Raw genomic sequence first — 21,425 nt, 5'->3', positions numbered from 1 at the left:
CTGTCTCAGCTCCTGATGGAGTTACAGGTGTATATCATCATAATTGGACTTGAAACTGTATTTCACTAAAAGCAGGCTTACTGATTCAAAGCTTCTGCATTTAGAAAGCTGTGAAGGATGCAGCCACATCCTGTGGACTGACCTGATGTGCAGCAGCATGGGTCTCATTCCTTCTGGCACTGAGACAGAACTGATTGGAACCATTTTTCCATTCTTTTTTTTCTTTTCTTTTTTTTTTCTGAAGAAAACGTGTCTGACCCTCCCCGTTCTACCAGAAAAGAGTAACTGCTGAAAGTGACGTCATTCTTTCCCAGCAGCCGGCTTCTTCCTGTCTCATGGCTGCGGCTTGGTTTCCCTTTCCCATGGGTGTCACACTGTGGTTCACACTGTGGCTGCAGTGTTGCTTTCTGTAAGACTGTTTCTCACTTCCTTCTTGTCTCACCTACATTTTCATTTTTTTCTGCTCCTGAATTTTACTGTTTATTATACAGTGTTTAAACTCCCTTTGAAACGAAGTGTTTTGAGGGTGAATAAAACACCCGGAATTGTGTCCCATTGAGGGCCAAACAAAGATGACATGGGCTGGCAATAGAGCACTAATGCTTTCAAGATCTTTGCCTCAAGAGACAGTAAACTCATATCAGCTGATGTCATCATCATAAAAACATTTTGAAAACCATTTTAGAATGTCCTCTTAAGTTCTCAGCACAGCGAACAAATGTTTCAATGGCTGTAAAATCTTCTGGATCATTTTTATTCCAGGAACAAAAAAACCAACGCTCAATGTAGAGAACCAGAACCACACAGGGCTCATCAAGCTGGGTTAGCACTTTTATTTCTTCTCAAATGTACAAAATAGAGTGCCAAGAATTGTAAAAGACAGGGTTAGTGAGCTGACACTGAAAGTGTTCCCCAAGGACCAACTTAGAGAAGCCAGCAGGCATGAGGGTTGGTATTACATGGGCATGTGGACAGGCATATGCTACTGTTAGGAATCCTGTGACTATCCCCCCCAAAAAATCTCAGAATCTATCACCACTACAATTCAAAGTCAAAAAGGTCAGTAAAGTCATGGTCACAGTGACCTGGTGACTGGTACATTACCTCAGGGTTCCACCTAGAATCACAGGCATTTCCCATCATGCATTACTTCGCCTTCAGACCCCAGGGGAGCCATGGGTTTGGCTGATCATAGTGGGATTCAGGACTTTAGATCCATCTGTTTATTGTTGGAAGTGGTGCCATGGGTCTAAATTCTGAAGCTATTTTGCCCCCTCATGAAGGGCTGTTCTGTAAAGTCTGATCACAATCTAGTGTTTACTTGATCTCATCACTTTTGTGTTGTGTGTTTTCCCTTCCATTGGTGCCATAGTGTAAGGGACATAATTCAGTATGCTTGCCAGAGGGACTATTGAATGTTATCCAGTTACTGAGAGCACAGGTGGGTCTGGGAGTGTGCTCCATGGGCTCTATACCTGAACACTTCTGATGTTCTTGCTTCAAGAACTGTAAACAAACTCACAATAATTGGTACTGGCCAACAGTATCTACAGGAAGCTCATCTTTTCAACATACAAGACTGGAAGACAGCAAAGAAAGGGCATGTTTCAGAAGTGACAGAATGACAGTATGTACTATGTGGCTAAGATGACCACAAGATCACGATCTTGTTTTCCACATCTAGAGTGATGGATGAAAAGATAGCTAGGAAAATATGGGACCTCAGCAGAGCATCTGAAGAGTGATGTAAAGCCTGAAAGAAGGCCTGTGAATGTTGGAAGCTTTACACAGAATCTTCTCATCAGGCAGATAGCAGAGCAGCATGCAGACTATCCCAACAAGATTGAATTGGAATGGCCAAGATAATTGTTCAATCACTGTTCAGGTTAGATTTGGGAATCTTTTTTTTAAATTTAATTTTATTTTATTTTAATTAGGTATTTTCTTCATTTACATTTCCAATGCTACCCCAAAAGTCCTCCATACCCTTCCCCCCACTCCCCTAATCTTAAAGGATCTTCTTGAACACCAATACAGTCTCCCAACACTGAAGCCAAAGTGCACACCAGTGTCCAGAGGGCAGCAGAACTCACATCACTAAACCAAGAGGCCAAAAGAACAAGAACAAGAAGATGACTGGGCAAGAGGAATCAGATTGATGGGAGGAGCTTGGAGTCATTGGTCCTGTCTCTCTTAATTCTTTTTGTTTCCAGGGTTTCCTGCAAAGGTTGGGAAGTTCTTATGGATACTTACATGCAGCTTGACTTTCTGGGTTCCCTGATGTAGAGCACACCTACATCATTCTTTGTTGAGATTTCTCTTTATAACAATCTGAAATATTTAGGATAGGCAATTACTTTTTCTAATTTTCCATGAATGAATTCTCCCTGATGTAATACTGATGCCCCAGGCAGTATATTTTAGAACAATTATCTAGTCCACCCTTTGCCCCTCTTCTTCAGAAACATCAACTGAAATGAGTCATAATTAAATAGGAATAGAAGCTGATTAACCCTAACTACCCTCTGCAGTGTTTAGTTTTGAGTTAATTTGGTGGTCTCTACTTTCTAGCAATTTACTTTTGCAAAGTGTATCAGTGACTCTTTCTTTATTCCAAAAGAATGGTGAGTGATAACAATGGTGGTGGTGATGTAGATAGTTGTGGTGTGTGTGTGTGTGTGTGTGTGTGTGTGTGTGTGTTGGGGGGTGGCACACATGTATGTGTTTGTGTGGTGTTTGTGTGTCGGGTGTGTGTTTGTATTGTATATGTGTATATATGTATGTAGTGTGTGTATGTATACAGTGTGCATGTGTGTATGTATATGTTTTTGTGTGTCTGTTGTGTGCGCACGTGTGTGTTGTGTATGTGTGATGTATTTGTATTTTCTCTGTGTGTGGTGTATGTATGGGGTGTGTGTGTGTGTGTGTGTGTGTGTGTGTGTGTGTGTGTGTAAGGGGGGAAAGAATGAGTGAAAAAAACAATCATTTAACCTTTCTCATTTTTTTTTTCCTCTGAGATGGGGACAATTATAAAGCTTGCTTCTCCGGCTACTGTGAATACTGGATAAAGGAGTAATAAATAAATTAGGTCAGTCCCGGCACTTCACAAGTGCTCAATAAGTATTTATTATTGTTACACTTGGAGCAAGGGGGCTTATTGTACATCTTTGAGATGTGTTTAGATGGAGCGACTATAAATTACAATGACTTATTTCACATTCTATAGAGAATTAGGAGAGTTTGTAAGTTACCAGCATAAAGAAATGATAGTAAGTTAGAGGTTAATTATTTTAATTGTAAATATCTATCAAATTATCATGCTGTACCCCATAAATATGTATAATTACTGTATGTCAGTGAAATGTTCTTGGAACATTGAGTTTGGGGAGAAGGAGGAAGTATAATTTAGCTATTCCATCAGAGATGTTGGAACAGAAAAGCTCATATTGAATGCATTGGAACATGTGGGCATTTAGCCATCAAAGATTCACAAGACTTCATTAAGCCAGATAGAGAAGCTCATTTGTTTTGCTTTCTTGCTCTGATCTACAAGGGATTGATTTAAATTGGAACAGAGTTCAGTTTCCATGAGATCATGTCCATGTGGCTTCCTGCTGCTCCTAGAAAATTTTCTGTCTTGCTTGGCAGCCCCACTCTCCAGTAGTCTGGATTATAGTTTCCATGTTTTTCAAAGAACCCCATTGTTTTCTGACCACCAGGACTGGGGAAGGGAGACACTTGAATGAAGTTACATTAGTCAAAGGTTTCCTAGGGCAGTGTTCTTGGCTCCACAAGAAGGCAGACTTTGGGAAGTCTGTAGACCCTTTGGTTGTTACAATGGAGAGGATGCCATTGATGTACAATAGAAAAATCAGTGTTATTACTGAATATTCTGCAATGATCATGGCAGGCCTTATAGGAAAGCATCAGTGAGGTGCTGTCAAAAACTATAACCCAAATACTCCATCACCAGCAGCTGGTACTCTAGAGCTGTAATCCAGACAGTGATATCTTGGGACCAGGCTGTTAACACTCCGAGAGGTTACTGTGTGTGGAGGAAGATTGTACTGCTTGAGGGCATAATCTAGTCACTCAGAAAGCCAGACAGTTCTATCTTCCTTGGGCTTGTTTATTGGTAGAAATTCATTTTCTGATTTTACTTGAACTCTATCTATCTATCTATCTATCTATCTATCTATCTATCTATCTATCTATCTATCTATCTATCTATGGGGTGAGTACATGTCTTTGTCCATTAGCTCTCACCTTGATCACCTCCATCTCCCCAAGCTTTAACTTCATACGAGAATCAGGTGGAGTAAAACTAGAGTTTTGTTTACAAAACAAACTTTTCTATCAAATTCCTACACAGCCAAGGACCAATATTCCATAATCTCCCTACTTTGTAATATTTTTAAGATAAGGAATTAAAATCTTTTAGTTTTGCTCAACTAGGAAAACTTCAATTTATGCAAATACTTTGTTGCATTCCTAGAACTTAGGGGCCTAGAGAGGTGGACCCTTCCCCATTTCTTTTGTGCCACTTTCCATGTTAATCGATCAGGAGTAGACTGTGAAGTTGATCCTTAACCAATGAGGAACAACCAAGACCCCAACTCTACCCCAGCCCCATCTGGACCATGTGTGTTTCTTGCTAACCTGGCTCGATGAAACACACCTTTTAAAAAAAGCAATGAAATTCCTTGCTGGGTTAATTTCTATCTGTTTTGTGTTACAACACCAAAAATATTCTATTTTCATGCTACCATGTCTGCAGATTTTTTTAAAAGTTATTCCAAAAAGCTTTATTTTTAATTTAATGTTTTTTAGTTTTGGTAATTTCTTATATGACTTTCATTTACATAATTTTCATCCCTGCTTCTGCCCCCTCCAACTCTTTCTGTGTCCTTCCCCACTCTTTTTTTTAAAAATTTTTTATTAGATATTTTCTTTATTTACATTTCAAACGCTATCCCGAAAGTAGCTCGCTCTCTGACCATAGTGTGTGCAGGAACACGGGCATGGGACCACCTCATGTCTTCTTCCTTTCTGTTCTCACAAATTGGGTTGTGATGAATTTGATATATATGTCAGGGGAAGTAACCTCAGCTACTTACTGATAGGTATGCTTGGAATTTGAGTCTTTGAATGCATATCCTGAGAGTTAGAGGAAGGAAGGAAGGCATGCGTGATCAGATACTGAGATTAAAGGAATAGATATGATGAAAATGTATTTGAAATAATTAAAGTGTCAATATGTACAAAACTTAAACCTAAATGTGAATTTTTAAAATTCTGAGCAATATGATGAGGGAGAATTGAACAACTCTCATGGGTAACGGGTGCCCTCAATGAGTTCAGCATGCCGATAGCCACATCCATTTTCTAGATCATATACAGTTCTCAATGCACATCTGACAGGCAGCCCATGCTATTTTCATCTTCTTTATTAGGCCTTTTCTTTCTGCAACACAGTTTCTTACCAAGTGATTCTTTATGAATACTATGAATATGCAAGATGAGGCAAGTTCGGTGGCTTCCAGAGGAGATTTCTGAAGCTTTTAACTGGAATGAATGATGAACTGCCCCACTCAGTCCTGCCTCCCCCAGACAGCAAAGAAGAGTTTTTTGTTTGTTTGTTTGTTTGTTTATTTGTTTGTATGCTGTGGTTCTGGCAATCTAACCAGCTGTATACTCCAGCATGTGAGGCCATAGCACACACAAATCATTATTCCCATAATGATTCCTTTGTGATGAATTTAAATGTCAAATGCATTCAGATTGGCTGGATATATTTAATATAAGTTGTGAAGCAATGTGTTTCAAAATCCTGGTTTTCCAATTAAAAAACAACAACAACAACAAAAAATGTCCTCTTCATTCTGAATTTGGAAACAAATTCCACCTGAAAGGCAATGTTATGTATTACTTTTTTTTTTAATGTTTTCACTTGGGGAGATTTTAAATTGCATTTCAGTAACCTAAATTGTGACTTGCAACATGAGGTAGCTTGATGCAGTGCAGTGATTTCATGAGTGTTTTGAAATATCACCACAGATTTGTGTCTTAAATGATTCTTTACTAAATTGATTCATTAAATAATAATTAGTTCCATCTGGCTATTCAAACCATTTGCTATATCCTTTCTATTCAAATGGGAATCTAAATTAAAGCAATGATACAAATGTATCATCATGGTACATAAAAATGCTCAAATATTGCTATAATTATAATGGCAGCTCATGGAGAAATCAGATCAGATATTGAAACAGCAAAGGCTGTTTATTGGCATAGAAGACTTGATTGTGGCTGTCTCTTGAGTTTGATATGAGTGAAAGGGTCTACCAGAACAGCATATCTTCTTGACTTCCTGGTTTTGTATCTATGAACAACAGCCAAGGGATAGCCTGAGGTAATGCAGGCATTTGTTAAATCCTTGTTAGAATATTTGTGAAGCTTCTAGAGAGCTCTGCTCTATACTGATAAGTTACTTAGAAGTATGGGAAATAAATTGCAAGCCTGAATGTCACAGGCATGATCAAATAATGAAAAAGAAGCATAGAAGGTTACAGAGGCACACATCCATAATCTCGGCACCCATGGAGCTTAAGAACTCAAGACAGGCCTGGGCTACAGAGGGAAACCTTCTCTTAGAAGACAAAAGAGAAGACAAAGATGGTGAATCACCATGTTTGAAGTCTATGGTTCTTGCTCCAGCCTAGATATTTAGTCATTGGGAATCCCAGTGGTCAGCATTGAGCTTCCTATCTCTGACCACAAGGCCACTGCACTGATCTTTCTGTTCACAGAAGTTTCCCTTCCTGAGAGCCTGTTCCTGGAACACACCTTTTCTTTGTTTCCTTTTTCAAGAATAACGTTCTGTTGGTGATCACCAGTTCCAGACTTCATTTATATACTTCACTGTATTACAGAACACCACAAAGAAACATGTAGCTCACATTCTTTGAAGAACTGGGTAAATCTCTTACAAATCTTTATTCATGTGCTCCTAAGCACCTTAGCAATGCTAATCCACATAGTTCAGTAAAGATCTATGAAAATATTTTAAACCATTTTCTTGTTTCTGTTATCCTACATATATCATATGCTTTAGAATAACCCGGCAGTGATTAAAATGTAGACTTCACACAGTGACTGGTTCAGATGTTTGAAAATATTTTCAGTGATTAAAGACGACCAAAGTAAGGAGTGCAATGTTTTGATCTGTTGAAAGCTTTTATTAGTATAGTCTTAAAAATCATTATTTACTATTCATATATATATATCAACCTGGAAAAACATGTATAATGGAAGCAGGAAAGGATATATGTCAGTGAGTTTCCAGCAGAGATTTATTATCTTCTCCCAAGGCATAAAATCTGAGAAGATAAAATTTCATAGACAACAGGTACTAATTATGAAGTTCTGTCACTCTTAAACATAATGCCCACCACTGAGCTGACATGACTGCTAGTTGTCTTACTAAGGTTGACGAGAAGGCATTATTGTTTCCATTTTTCAGAGATTATATAGGTTGATCAAAGTGACCTAACCTAATAGTTAAGGAGGTGGTGTGTGCTGGTTGGTTTGTGTTCTGCATAGTGCAGACTTTCTTCTAGGCTAGTTATTACCACCTGACTTAACTTTACTCTACTTTGCTTGTCATAGTGGGAAGACTGGCATATGATCATTGCTTCTTTCTGTGGGGACTATACTGAATATGTAATGGCAGTTACCTGCTGTAATATTGACTACCTCAGAAAAGCCTCTGTTGCTCATGTAGCTCCCATAGTGCCTGGTGTGTCTCACTATTCCCCATACTTTTAACATGCTTGACATCCTAAATTTCTTACCTGACCAGAGTTGCTTGTGGTCTGCTCATTTCTTGTTCAAACCATCACCTTTCCATAAACCTTGCAGTGTGAGCTCTAGGAAAGATGTATCAGAAATGAATGTCATAAAAATATGGGCAAAAACTAAAATTTTATTTCAGGGGTCTTGAGAAGATCTGAAAATTCACTTGCAATATATTTTTCAAGATTCAAGAAGGAGTGCTTTGGAGCTGTGCTTGGCAAGGCTTCTGCTTAGACATCACTGGGCGTGGTTTTGTTTTTGTTGTTTGTTGTTTTTCTTTTTGTTGTTGTTTTAACCTTTCAAACCTGAGTCTGGATGGCCAGTCACTGGCATCAGAATTACCTAGGCAAGTATGCTTGAAGGAGATTCCTGTGATTTAAGAGATAATAAGACCTGGTCTCTGGCTAAATAAATTCACAGGGCTCAGATGTGGCTTTTGTGCTCTTCTGGCTCCTTAGGATGTTTTATGACTAGGGCTATTCTCTTCTCAAAAATACCTCTTCCCTGTTTTCTTGACTTTAATGTAGGAAGATTTTAAACTTCATGTTCTTAGTTCTGCGGGTTGAATTATTGTCCCCAATTTTTGTTTTAAGAAAGCATAATTTGCATTTTACATTTTAAACAAAAAATAGAAACCTCAGAAGAAGAAATCCAGCAGAACATTTTTTTTTGTAGAATACAATTAAAGTATTTTGTAAAGTAGTCACATACATACTTGAAAATTCAGAATTTAGATTTTATATTTACCAAGATGTTTTATTTGTTTGTTTGAGGGGATTTGAATGAAAACATTTTCATTATTTGTGTTTATGTTTTTACTAATGAATTTCAATCTCAGACAAGTTCTCACATATATGCAATGTGTACTGTTCACTTTTACCTTCTCCTTTCATGTGACTCCTGTCCAACTCCTCATCCACAAAGATCTCTCTGACTTTCATGTCTATTCAGTTTGTTTTCTTACTCATGGAGACTAGCTAGAGTTATTTTTGTGACAATGAGGTCAGACTCTCTGTTGGAGTCTGGTGCTAACAACACTGGGGATACAACCAAAGACAATGGTTCCCCATTTCCCACTATCTGACAATAGCCAATAGTTCAGAGGTAAATAAAGGCTCACTTCTCTTTCTTGATGAAGTGTAGATAGAGCCGGTCTTGTGCTGGTAGCTATAGTTGCAGCAGGCTGGGAATTGCAATGGTTGAACTGAACCTAAGGAATGGTTGTTTTTACTCTTTCTCAACACCTTGGTAGTTCTGCCCTTCGATTTAGCCAATGGAAAGCTATCACATAGCACAGGGTGATGATTTGAATGTCCATGTGCTTTTGGATAGATTCCTCCATGGCTCTGATAACTCTATGTGAAGAATTTTTGCTCACAGGCCTGTGGTTCTACAAGATTAGATGTCGAGCCTTTAGCAGAGCCATCCCAGTCAACCCATGGATTTAATAAAAGTCATTACAAACTAGATGGTGAGGTAGTATGTTATACTACCTGTAACATATCTCAAGATGAATATTAAGCCATTTTGGGGAGTGCTTAAATGGTGCAGATTGAACATGCAGGGTTCAGTTTATCCTAGCCCTCTGGCAATAAGAAATCTTTATTTCTTTTTAGAAAGACAGCAGAGGTGAGGAACATCAGCTTTGTAAAGTGAGTAGCAATTGCTTCCTCCATGTTGGCCTGTGAAATTGATTCGAATGAAGTCATGAAGAAGTCACCAGAGATATGCATAAAGACTTTTTTCATGGCATGTGCTTTCAGTTATTCAAAATTGGCTGAATATTTAGAATTTAACTAAAAGGGACTATTGGTTTCCTATTAAAGGATAGAAGTCCCTGGCTATTGTTTACCACAACATAGCAAATTCTACAATTCTATTTTCAAAATAAGACGGACAAAAATTTTTTATATATTTTTAATGGATTCTAAGATGTTAGAGTATGGAGAGAGTCACTTGCTAAAGTGCTTGCTACATAAGCATGAGGAGCTGAGTTCAGAACCCCAGGTCCATGTGAAAAGAATACGGCAGTGTGTGCTGATAATCTCATCACTGAGGAGGCAGAGACAGGAGGATGACTGGTTCTTGCAGGACAGTTAGTTTTGTTGAATCAATGAGCTCTAAAATCACTAAGGAAAATTGTGTCAAATAATAAAGTAGAAAGTGACTGAGGAAGATACACACATCAACTTTTGGTTTGTACATGCCAGTACATACAAGTGCATGCCTATATAAACCCACACACATACATACATTAACACATGTACATATAGTCTTAATATATTAAGTGGTCATCCCTGAAAACATATATATGCAGATAAAACTATACAGACTGAACGGGCTATGTTCATGTCCTTGACTATGTATTATATAATATATAATTCCTGAAATCATACATACAACATACTATAATACATGCAATATGTTGTATGTATAGTGTACACATATATAAAACAATATGCAATATATATATCACAATAATTAATGAAAAAAAGACAACAGAAATTAGAAGGAGAGCAATGAAGGTATATTGGAAGATATAAAGAAAGGAAAGGGAGGAGGGAAATATATAATTGCATTGTAATTTTTAAAAATAAAATAAATAATGACAAATAAATTGTATGTTTGTTTAGTTATTTGAGCTTCCAGAAGTAGAACATTCCTCACATAGCATCTGAGGCCCTTGATATATGGCTTTGCAGCTCTCTTTGCTCTGCCTACATTGTGTATTAGTTCCTCTCCCCATAGCTTCTCATGTCTGTAAGATGTTCTCTTGGGAGAAATCAGAGTATATTCTTCTGCGTTTGTATCAGGAAAGGGAAATGTGCAGCTTCCCCACAGCTTTTGATTGTAAAAATATCCTTATTCTCTATTGGAATAAATTATCCTAATTCATTCACCTGAATGGATGGATCTTCTTAATTGGCTTGGACCAACTGGGATTCATCTTGCACTGTGTTACTTCTATACATTGTGGGAGATGCAGAACAAACATTGGAAAGGAGCTTTGCTATTTTGTATAGGAGAAATTATTTATAATTAATTAATTTTACTTTCTAAAATACCCAAATATCTGTGCTTTAAAAAAATCCATTGGCTCCAGAACAAATTATAGAATCTTAATTCACTGGCAGATACAGCCCCTTCTCTCTTCTCTTCTCTAAGCCATCCAGCCTACTAGTATACCCTAGGACTCTGTCCTGTGATCTAAAATCTCAACTGCAAAACATAGCCATCCAATTCCAGACACTCAGAACACATCACAAAAATATTTAGTAATATGAAAATTAGGATAATACATTCTATCCCCATAATTACACACATAGTAAGGGTTCCCAAGAAAACAACTTAGATGAAATTCAAGACATAGAATTCAAAATAACAATTATAAACATGTTTAAAGAATTCAGACAGAATATGAATTAACATCCAAATGTACTTAAAGAAGACATGATTGAAGTCCAAGTAAATACAAATAAATGGCTAAATGAACTAAGACAACAGTTGAGGATATGAAATTGAATGGAATAAAGATTGACAAACCAAAGCAAACTAAAATGAAGCTGGGAATGAGCAATTCAGGAAGTCTAAGAAAAAAACTCTGGAAGGTTTTCCCCGTATAAGAGATTACACCAGTCAATCTAGGCTTAAAGACAGAGTAGAGGAAATAGATCAACCAGAGGAAAATGACAAATTCACAGAGTGAATTTAGAGGAACTTTGAGATACCAAGTAAAGACCAAATCCATAGCTTATGGCCATAGAAGGGGAAGAATTCTAGGTCAAAGGCATAGAAAATATCTTCAATAAAGTAATAGAGACTTTTCTAAACTCAAGAGAAGAACTATCCATCCAGGTACAAGAGGTCCACAGAAAACCAAATGGACAGGAGCTGAAAAGAAATCCACCATGTCATGTAAAGCACTACCATGTCATGTAAAGCATTACCATGTCATGTAAAGCACTACCATGTCATGTAAAGCACTGCCATGTCATGTAAAGCACTACCATGTCATGTAAAGCACTACCATGTCATGTAAAGCAATACCATGTCATGTAAAGCAATACCATGTCATGTAAAGCAATACCATGTCATGTAAAGCAATACCATGTCTTGGCAAACACTACCCAAAATAAATGAGTGTATGAAATACTACAGAATGGAAGGCTCAAGGTGTACATATCAGCAAGCCTCTCAGGATAATTTATGATTTCTCACTGGGAACTTTAAGATCCATAAAAACTCAAAGCAACACAACTCAAGTTCTCAACCACAGATAGCAACCCTGAATACTGTATGTCATAATAGAAGAAAGAAAAAACTCGTTATGATTAACAATAGCACAAAAGCAGGCTCAAAGTATTCACAAGCACAACTTTATAGAGTGCAGAGGCAAAAATTCATACTGCAGTCAATGAACATACTTAAGAAGCTACCGAGAATTACATAAATAATGCTAAGATAGCTGTTTTGCAAATAATAACCAAGAAAACAAATACCACAAAATCAATAAAACAACTCTTGATATTAATAGCCTTAAGTTCCTCCCTACAAAAGATACAGGGTAGTCAATTGGATTGAAAAATGAAATCCATTTATATTTCCAATGCTACCCCCAGGGTCCCCCAAACCCTCCCCCCCACTCACCTCAGGTTCAGTGATGAAACCACAGGTGTGCACTATGATAAAGCAAGGCTAGGTGAAACTGTGGCTTTGAACTTATAATGAGTTTATAGAATGAAACACTGCTTTGAACTTACTATCAACATCTTTCTGTTTCTCCCCTTTTGTGTAACATTTTATCTGAGTCAATTTTCTTAAAACTTTTCCCTAAGAAGATATAAGAAGACCAGAGAGGGGAAATAAAGTGTGGCTTGGGGGATTCTGCCCTATCTACCAAATGTAAAAATAAATAAATAAATAAAATAAAAATAAAAATGAAATCCATTATTTTATCTGCAAGAGTTTCAAAGACAAACTCCACTTCAGAATGAACGAGTAGAAAAAGGTTTTTCTAGTAAATGAGATTAGAAATGAAGCAGGATTCACTATTCTAATGTCTGACAAAACAACCTTCAAGCCAAAACTGACCAGAAGTCTTAAAGAAGACCACTTTGAATGGTTGAGAGAGATATCACAAATGCTCCTGCATGTTGCCACTTTGTTCACAATAACTAGGTAACAGAATCAACCTAGATGCTCATCAACTAATAAATGGATGATGAAATAATAATATATTACATATATAAATATTATATATTTTATATATTTACATGTATTTATATTTTTACTGATTTTTATATTATATAATTTGTAATAACTTATTTCGTAATAAATTAAATACATAAATCTTATATAATAAATTAAAATAAATTTTATATTTATATAATACTGAGTGAAATATCCAGACCCAGCAAAACAAATGCTGCACATTCTCTCTTATGTGGATCACACCTTAAAATCTTTACATTTGTCTGTCTAATTTAAAATATCTTAGATGTCAGAAAACTGAAAAGTAGCTGTTAGGGTAGGTGGTACCCTAAGGTAGAGGGGACATTATAACATGGACAGTATTGATGTGGGGGAGAAATACTAGTGGTAAAAAGTTAATGCAGGGTTTGAAGTAGGAGGTTGGGGGAGAAAGGGATACAGTAGAGTAGGGTCAACAGAATGAATGGTGCACAAAAAAAATCTTTAATCAAACTGATTATCTGTGAGCCAACTGAAGACATGCTAAACAAATGAAAAAGAGTTAGAAGGGGAATTCCCTTAATGGCTGGATAATGGTGCTCCTAAGGCTGTGGTTATTAACAATACTCCCAGTGCCATGGACTTCAAAGGTGGATCAGCAGGTGTTAGCGCTTGCTACTAAGCATAAGGAGCTGAGTTCAATGTCCTGGGCCCACGTGGTGAAGGGAGAGAGCTGACTACTGAAAATTGTCTCCTTCCACGTGGATGCTGTGTTCCCTGCATGCCCCTTCCCTGGGAGAAAATGTTAAAAACCAGTGCTAGCGCCAGATATGAGATTCCTCCTTATGAACTTATGAAAGTCCTTATGAAGGTCTGCAGAGTGGCCTTCCCCCAATGCAGTTTCAAAAGTAAAAGAACCTATTGCTGAAGACACTGCACACCTCTGTTATAAGAGACAGAGAGATCATGCGTGAGCTGACCTGGAAACTTCCTCCCTATTGGCTAGCATTCATAGTGTCAAGAGGTGCTATGCAGATCGCTGGGGGAAAAACAGTATCCGCGGACTGACCCAGCTGTGAATGCTACAAACATTGACCTTGGAGGCATGATGTGCCCACTGTAGCAGTAGTGTCCCAACTGTGAGGAAAGTTGTAACTACTCTCTGATTGATTTGGAAGCCTGGTCTACAGGAGGGAATCTAAGCATGGTACTAAAACCTGGGTCAAAAATCTATGGCTCAGGATATCTTAAGCCCTATGCATGAACATGCTACTCTTGTTTAGTTCAATTGAAATGGCGGCAAATTTCTTGTAAATTTTATGTTTACACCCATAGACAAAGTTATTCTTAGCTTTAGTCAGTTATGGTTCTCTTGGTAATGAATATCATAAATGCTAGGAACCATAGCTGGCCAAGGTGGTTGTTGGGGTCTGGGGTTCCACAAATAATGAGAGTAGGACCACCAAAGTCAGAAATAAAACATAAACAACTCTTTATTCACCAAAGGAAGCATTTCTAACTGGTTAAGGATGCAGTCAGACTCAAGAACAGAAACTGTGGTCCTGAAGGAAGGGAGGAGGTTCCTTTTAAAGCATAAAACCAGAAAAAGATAATCAGTGGATGATTAGGAAGGAATTCATAAATTGAGAGTTAGTCCTTGAGTAATGGTCTGTCCCAGGATGTGGCTGTTTGCACAGACTCAAGGCTATTCAAACAAGTCTATGGTGTTATTTCAACTTTAATGAGGCTGATGCAGGCCAGTTAAGGCCTGGCACTGTGAGAGGTCAGGGGAGGTCATTGGTGAAGGTGCAGCTGAAAATCCAGAACTGAAGGGGTCATGCAGAGAAATTGAAGCTTGACACCAAGAAGACAGCCTGTGAGAGGCTGTCCGTGAAAGTGCAGGCCTATTGAAGAATGATACTCCAGCATTTTGGAGATGCCATGGGATAACCACCAAGAATAGCAACAGCAATGGAATGGAGTCATTCGGAGCCTATTGCTGGAGAAGTGAGCCAAGCCCTTTGGAGGATCCCAAAAGATCATGAATGGATCACAGATCACAGAGTGGTTTTGTTTCAGTCTGCTTATGACTGTGCCCTGGTTTTCCCCCTTGAAGTAAAAAAGTGTTTAATTTAATCTTGAGTTTTACAGGAACCTACAGTTGACAGTGTTAACTTTCAAAAGAGAGATTTTAGATTTTTAAAGAGATTGGATATTTTTTGAAGACTGAACTTTGTGTTTGTTTATTTGTTTTTTTTTTTTTCAAGACAAGGTTTCACTGTGTAGGCTGTCTTAGAACATCAGGCTATCCTTAAACTCATAGAGATCCACCTGCCTCTGCCTCATAAGTGCTAGGATTAATGATGTGTATCACCACCAGCCAGCTTGGAACAAACTTTTAATGTGTTTGAATTTGTGAAAATTGAGGGAATTTTACAATTATTTATTGTGATGCCTTTTTATTAAACTAATATAATTTATTTTAAAATTTACAACTCAGTATTGACATTTTTTAAGTTATGAAAATAATTTATAATAGTAAAATGTTTCTTAAATGTACATGATATCTTCTGAAGCTAAAAGTAATATGCACTCAACCAGTTTTTAAAATCTATTTGCAATATTAAACATGATAGAAGGAGAAAATCTCTTATGTTTCTACTTGGTGTATTTCAGCCCTGAGTTTGATTATTCCCTGCTGACTACTCCTCTTGGGTGTATTTGCTTCTTTTTGTTCTAGAGATGTCAGGTGTGATGTCAAGCTGCCAGTGTATGCTCTCTCTAGTTTCTTTTTGGAGGGACTCAGAGCTATGAGTTTTCCTCTTAGTACTGCTTTCATTGTGTCCCATAAGTTTGGGTATGTTCATTAAATTCTAAAGTCATTAATTAATTTATTTCTTCTGTGACCAAGCTATCATTTAGTAGAGTGTTGTTCAACTTCCTTGTATATGCGGGCTTTCTGTTATTTTTGTTGATATTGAAGCCCAGCCTTAGTCTGTGGTGATCTGATAGGATGTATGGTGTTATTTCAATCTTCTTGTATCTGTTGAGGCCTTTTTTGTGACCAATTATATGGTAAGTATTGGAGAAGGTATCATGAGGTGCTGAGAAGAAGGTATACTCTTTTGTTTTAGGATAAAATGTTTTATAGATATCTGTTAAAACCATTTTGTCCATAATTTCTGCTAATTTCAATGTGTCTCTGTTTAGTTTGTGTTTCCATGGTCTGTCCATTGATGAGAGTGTGGAGATGAAGCCTCCCACTATTATTTCGTGTGGTACAATGTGTGTTTTGCGCTTTAGTAAAGTTTATGAATGGGGTTGCCCTTGAATTTAGAGCATAGATGTTCAGAATTGAGAGTTCTTTTTGGTAGATTTTTCCTTTGATGAGTATGAAGTCTCCTTCCTTATCTTTGTTCATAATTGTTGGTTGAAACTTGATGTTATTCGATATTGGGATGGCTACTACAACTTGTTTCTTGATACCATTTGCTTGGAAAACTGTTTTCCAGCCCTTTACTCTGAGGTAGTGCCTATCATTGTCACTGAGGTACATTTCCTGTGTGCAGCAAAATTCTGCATCCTGTTTACATATGCAGTCTGTTATTCTATATCTTTTTACTGGGGAATTGAGTCCATTGATATTAACAGATATTAAGGCATAGTGATTGTGGCTTCCTGTTATTTTTGATGTTATTTTTATGATTGTGTGGCTATCTTCTTTTGGGTTTGTTGAAAGATTAATTTCTTGCTTTTTCTAGGGTGTAGTTTCCCTCCTTGTGTTGGTATTTTCCATGTATTATCCTTTTTAGGGCTGGATTTGTGGAAAGATATTGTGTAAATTTGTCTTTATCATGAAGTACCTTGGTTTCTCCATCAATGGTATCTGAGAGTTTTGCTGGGTATAGTAGCCTGGGCTGGCACTTGTGTTATCTTAGGGTCTACATAACATCTGCTGATGATCTTCTGGCTTTCATAGTCTGTGGTGAGAAGTCTTGTGTAATTCTGATAGGCCTGTTATTTGACCTTTTCTCCTTACTGCTTTTAATATATTTTCTTTGTTTTGTGTATTTGGTGTTTTGACTATTATGTCACAGGAGGAATATTTTTTCTGGTTCATTCTATTTGGAGTTCTGTATGCTTCTTGTATGTTTATGGGAAATCTCTTTCTTTAGGTTAGGGAAGTTTTCTTCTATAATTTTGTTGAAGATATTTACTGGCACGTTAAGTTGGGGATCTTCACTCTCTTTTATACCTATTATCCTTAGGTTTGGTCTTCTCATTGTGTCCTGGATTTCATGGATGCTTTTGTTAGGAGCATTTTGCATTTTTTATTTTCTTTGACTGTTGTGTTAATGTTTTCTATGGTATCTTTTACACCTGATATCCTCTCTTCTATTCCTTGTATACTGTTGGTGATGATTGCATCTATGACTCCTGATCTCTTAACTTGGTTTTCTACCTCCAGTGTTGCCTTCCTTTGTGATTTTTTTTTTACTGTTTCTATTTGCATTTTTAGATCCTGGATGGTTTTGTTCAGCTCCTTCACCTGTTTGCTTGTGTCTTCCTGTAATTTTTTTTAAAGGAATTTTTGTGTTTCCTCTTTAAGGGCCTCTACCTGTTTACCATTGTTCCCTGTATTTTTTTTTTTTAAGGGAGCTATTTACGTCCTTTTTAAAGTCCTCTATCACCATGCTGAGATGTGATTTTTAAATCACAGTCTTGCTTTTCTGGTGTGTTGGGGTAACGAGGGTTCACTGTTGTGGGATAACTGGATTCTAAAGATGCTAAGTAGACTTGGTTTCTGTTGCTTATGTGCTTGCCTTTGCCTCTCGACATCTTGTTATCTCTGGTATCAGCTTGTCTTGCTGTCTCTGACTGTGGCTTGTCCATCTTACAAGCCTGTGTGTCAGTAGAGACCAGTTATCTCCTGGAGGAATTTGAGTATGGTGAGCTGTGGCACAGCATCAGTTCTGGAGTACAGAGAGAAACCATAGGGTTCTTGTACCAGGCTGTTTCCTGGTTTCTGTGTCCTGAGGGCTCTGAACAGGTATTGTGATGATTTATATATGGTTGGCCCAGGGAGTGGCACTATTAGGGGTTGTAGCCCTGTTGGAGTAGGTGTGTCACTGTGGGGTGTTGGCTTTAAGACCCTCTTCCAGTTGCCTGGAAGCCAGTCTTCCCCTAGCAGCCTGCAGATGAAGATGTAGAGTTCTTTGCTCCTACTGCAATCATGCCTGCCTGCATGCTGCCATACTCCTGCCTTGATGATAGTGGCCTGACCTCTAAACCTGTAAGTCAACCTCAGCTAAATGCTGTCCTTTATAAGAGTTTCCTTGGTCATGGTGTCTGCTCATAGCAGTAAAACCCTAACTAAGGCATTTATGTTTTTAATGTGAGAACCTGGGGATGTATAAAAAAGGAAAGGTTATTGCTTAACACTCATGAACTTGTATGTCAACTTGACAAGGTGTCAATTATACTGGATAGTTTTATGTCAACTTGACCCAAACTAATACTATCTGAGAGGAAGGAGCCTCAATTAAGAAAGTTACTTTGTTAAGATCAGGCTGTAGGCAAGCCTATAGGGCATTTTCATAATTAGTGATTGATGGAGGAGGGGCCACTGCATTATGAGTGGTGCCACCTCTGGAATGGTGGTCCTAGGTTCTATAAGAAAGCAGGCTGAGCAAGCCATGGAGAGCAAGCCAGTAAGCAGCACCCATCCATGGCCTGTGTGTCAGCTTCTGTGTCCAGGTTCCTTCTATCCCTCAGTTCCTATCCTAATTTCCTTTGATGATGAACTGTGATGTGAAAGCATAAGTTGAATAAACCTTTTATTCCCAAGTTGCTTTGATGTTTCATCACAGCAATAGTAACCCCAAAACACTATTTTTAACTATTGTTTTCATCTGCCATCTGTTATCTTTATGTAGGAAAGGAAATATCTGAGAAGGTTATTATAGAGTCCCAGTAGACCAATCTATTCACATAAGAATATAGGCTGAAAGATTGCAGGAAGTAATCCTCCTTCAGCATCTTCAGTGATCTGCCCGAGGTTCAGAGTGCCTTTTAGGACTCCCCAGTACCTATCAAGGCATCCAGCTGTCTTCAGACATATTGCATGGTGGTTGGAATTTCTAGTGCTTTCCCTCAGCTTCCTGCCTTATAATGGAAGCAGTCCCAGCATCAGCCTGGTTTGTCTATGCTGAAGCCCTGGCACCTGGGGAGTGAATGATAAAATATGCATCCTGGTGACCATTGTTTACCTCTGCTAAAAGTCTCAGCTATCATCCTCTTGAAGGATTTGTGGAATTTGCCTGCTGTTAAATGCCTGTATTTTTATGAAAAAGCTCAGATAAAGTTTATAAAATCGGGTTTCTGGTTTATATCTCCTTGGAGTGGCTCATAGAAGTCACTATGAGAAACATCATTCCTATTACCCACACCCCAATCCTCAGCTGAGTACACTCTTGGATTTCTGTCTCTGGAATTTTATTATGTCTCCCAGGGCAATCCTTATGCAGATATTTTTATATATTAATTTATAATACTGTGTGACCCATTTTTGATAGCACTGATATAGAACTGTGTAGAACATTTATAGCAGCTCTGAGGTACCCTCTTATCTGAAAACATGAAGGTCAAGAAAATCAAGAGTCTTTTAAGCAAGTAAGTTTATTACTCCAATTGTAAGCAACCCTCATCTTCACTACTGCAGATACCTTTGCACTAGGTGTTCTGCTACTTGCCAACTGTGGCTAAGCATCCTTCCTTTTGAAACACTATCTATTCCTTCAGACAAGAATGCTGATGAATGTTTCCCATGAAAGCTACATCTGTGGGTTCCTGAGGCCAGAGTCTAATTTACTGGAGGAGGTAATCCCAGGAACTAGGCTAAGGCAGAGAGAGTGGGAGAGGAGTGTGATTTGGATGTTGCTTGGAGTTGTTTTCCATGCTTTGCCATGAAGATGATCTGTTCAGTCCCTCTCTTCCAATAACCAGAGGGAACTGTTGCTTTAGGTGCCTTTTGGAGAAGGACATTGTAGACACTCACAATAAGGTGATTAGGGGAGTCAGATGCAAATTAAGGCAGAGATGCCAACCTTTTATTATTACCTCCTATTGCTAAAATTCCTTCCCTGGAAGATATGAAAGTGTTGTCCATTCCTTCTACTAAGGTCCCTAGGACAAACCAAAACAAGATTTTGCCAAAGTTCACTTTGAGGAATCAAGCAGTTTATTAGGCTTCCCTGTAGAGCATAGGAGAAGAGAGGGGCTGCTTATGTGGATTCTCTTCTCTACTGGCCACAGTGATCAGGATTTTCTTATGGACACATAGATAGAACCTCTTTTCATTAGTCTTCCCCAAGACCACATGCAATTATGGCAACTTTGTATGTATCCCATGATAGGGAGCAGCAGGTGGGTTCTTGAGACACTCTCCACCCCTCCATTAGAGTGTCAACAGTTATGAAAACCTAGATAAGCTGATCTTTTGAAAGGGGGCATAGATGAATGTCCCAAGATGGCAGTTTCTTCACTGGGAGAACAGTCATTCACAAAACCTTGACTTAGCAAAGAAGTCAGTGCATTCCATAAAAAAATAATTTTTAGGTTTCTATGATAATTAGAGAGGCAATAAGTCAACAAAAGCAATGGTAATAAATTACAAATGTCTTTGTAATTTAGTACAAAGTTTATTACCACCATGGCAGGCCCTGTGAAATCCTCCTGTCAAATCCTCCTATGGACAAGCTGCTGAATCTGCTATGCCTGTGGATTCCATTGCTCATCAATGAGTGGATTTCTCCTTGGTGTAAACTTTTCAGACCTTCTAGAGGCTCCTACAGATGGACCAACACAGCTTCTGGGCTTTGGGGCATCTCTGACATGGCTATTCTGTAGAACATGGTTGACATGGGTTGTGCTCGTGTTTGCGACAGATACCACAGGCCAGGAAGACAGCGGTGAGTAGAGATTCCTCATAGTATAGCCCCAAAGGCTCTTTTGTAAAGGGACATTAAGATCACACAAAGAGGAAAGTACAAGCATTGGGAGAGAGGCTGTTTTAAAGGAAGTAGAGAACTGGATCTGGAAGCCAGGAAGATGAACTATCACAGAAAGGTTTTATGGGTTAGCCAAGGGATTTTTGGGTGCAAACCTGGTCTTCCCAGTTTTAGCAAGCTAGACTGCCTACCTGTACTCAAGTCACCCATTAAAAAGACAAGTATGTGATCCTGAAAGTGAGATAAAGGAGGTTTATTCAGTCTGGCTCAAGTAAAGTGGTCCTGTTACTGACCTCTCAAGTCCAACTTTAGGGTAATTCTCTACAGTTTAGTTTTAATACAGGATAAGAGGCAGACATATCTAAGCAACCC

Source organism: Mus musculus, chromosome 14 (assembly GCF_000001635.26).
Source record: "Mus musculus strain C57BL/6J chromosome 14, GRCm38.p6 C57BL/6J".
NCBI lineage: Eukaryota > Metazoa > Chordata > Mammalia > Rodentia > Muridae > Mus > Mus musculus.
The sequence above is the reverse complement of the archived record's forward strand: the minus strand, read 5'-3'. Positions refer to the sequence as shown.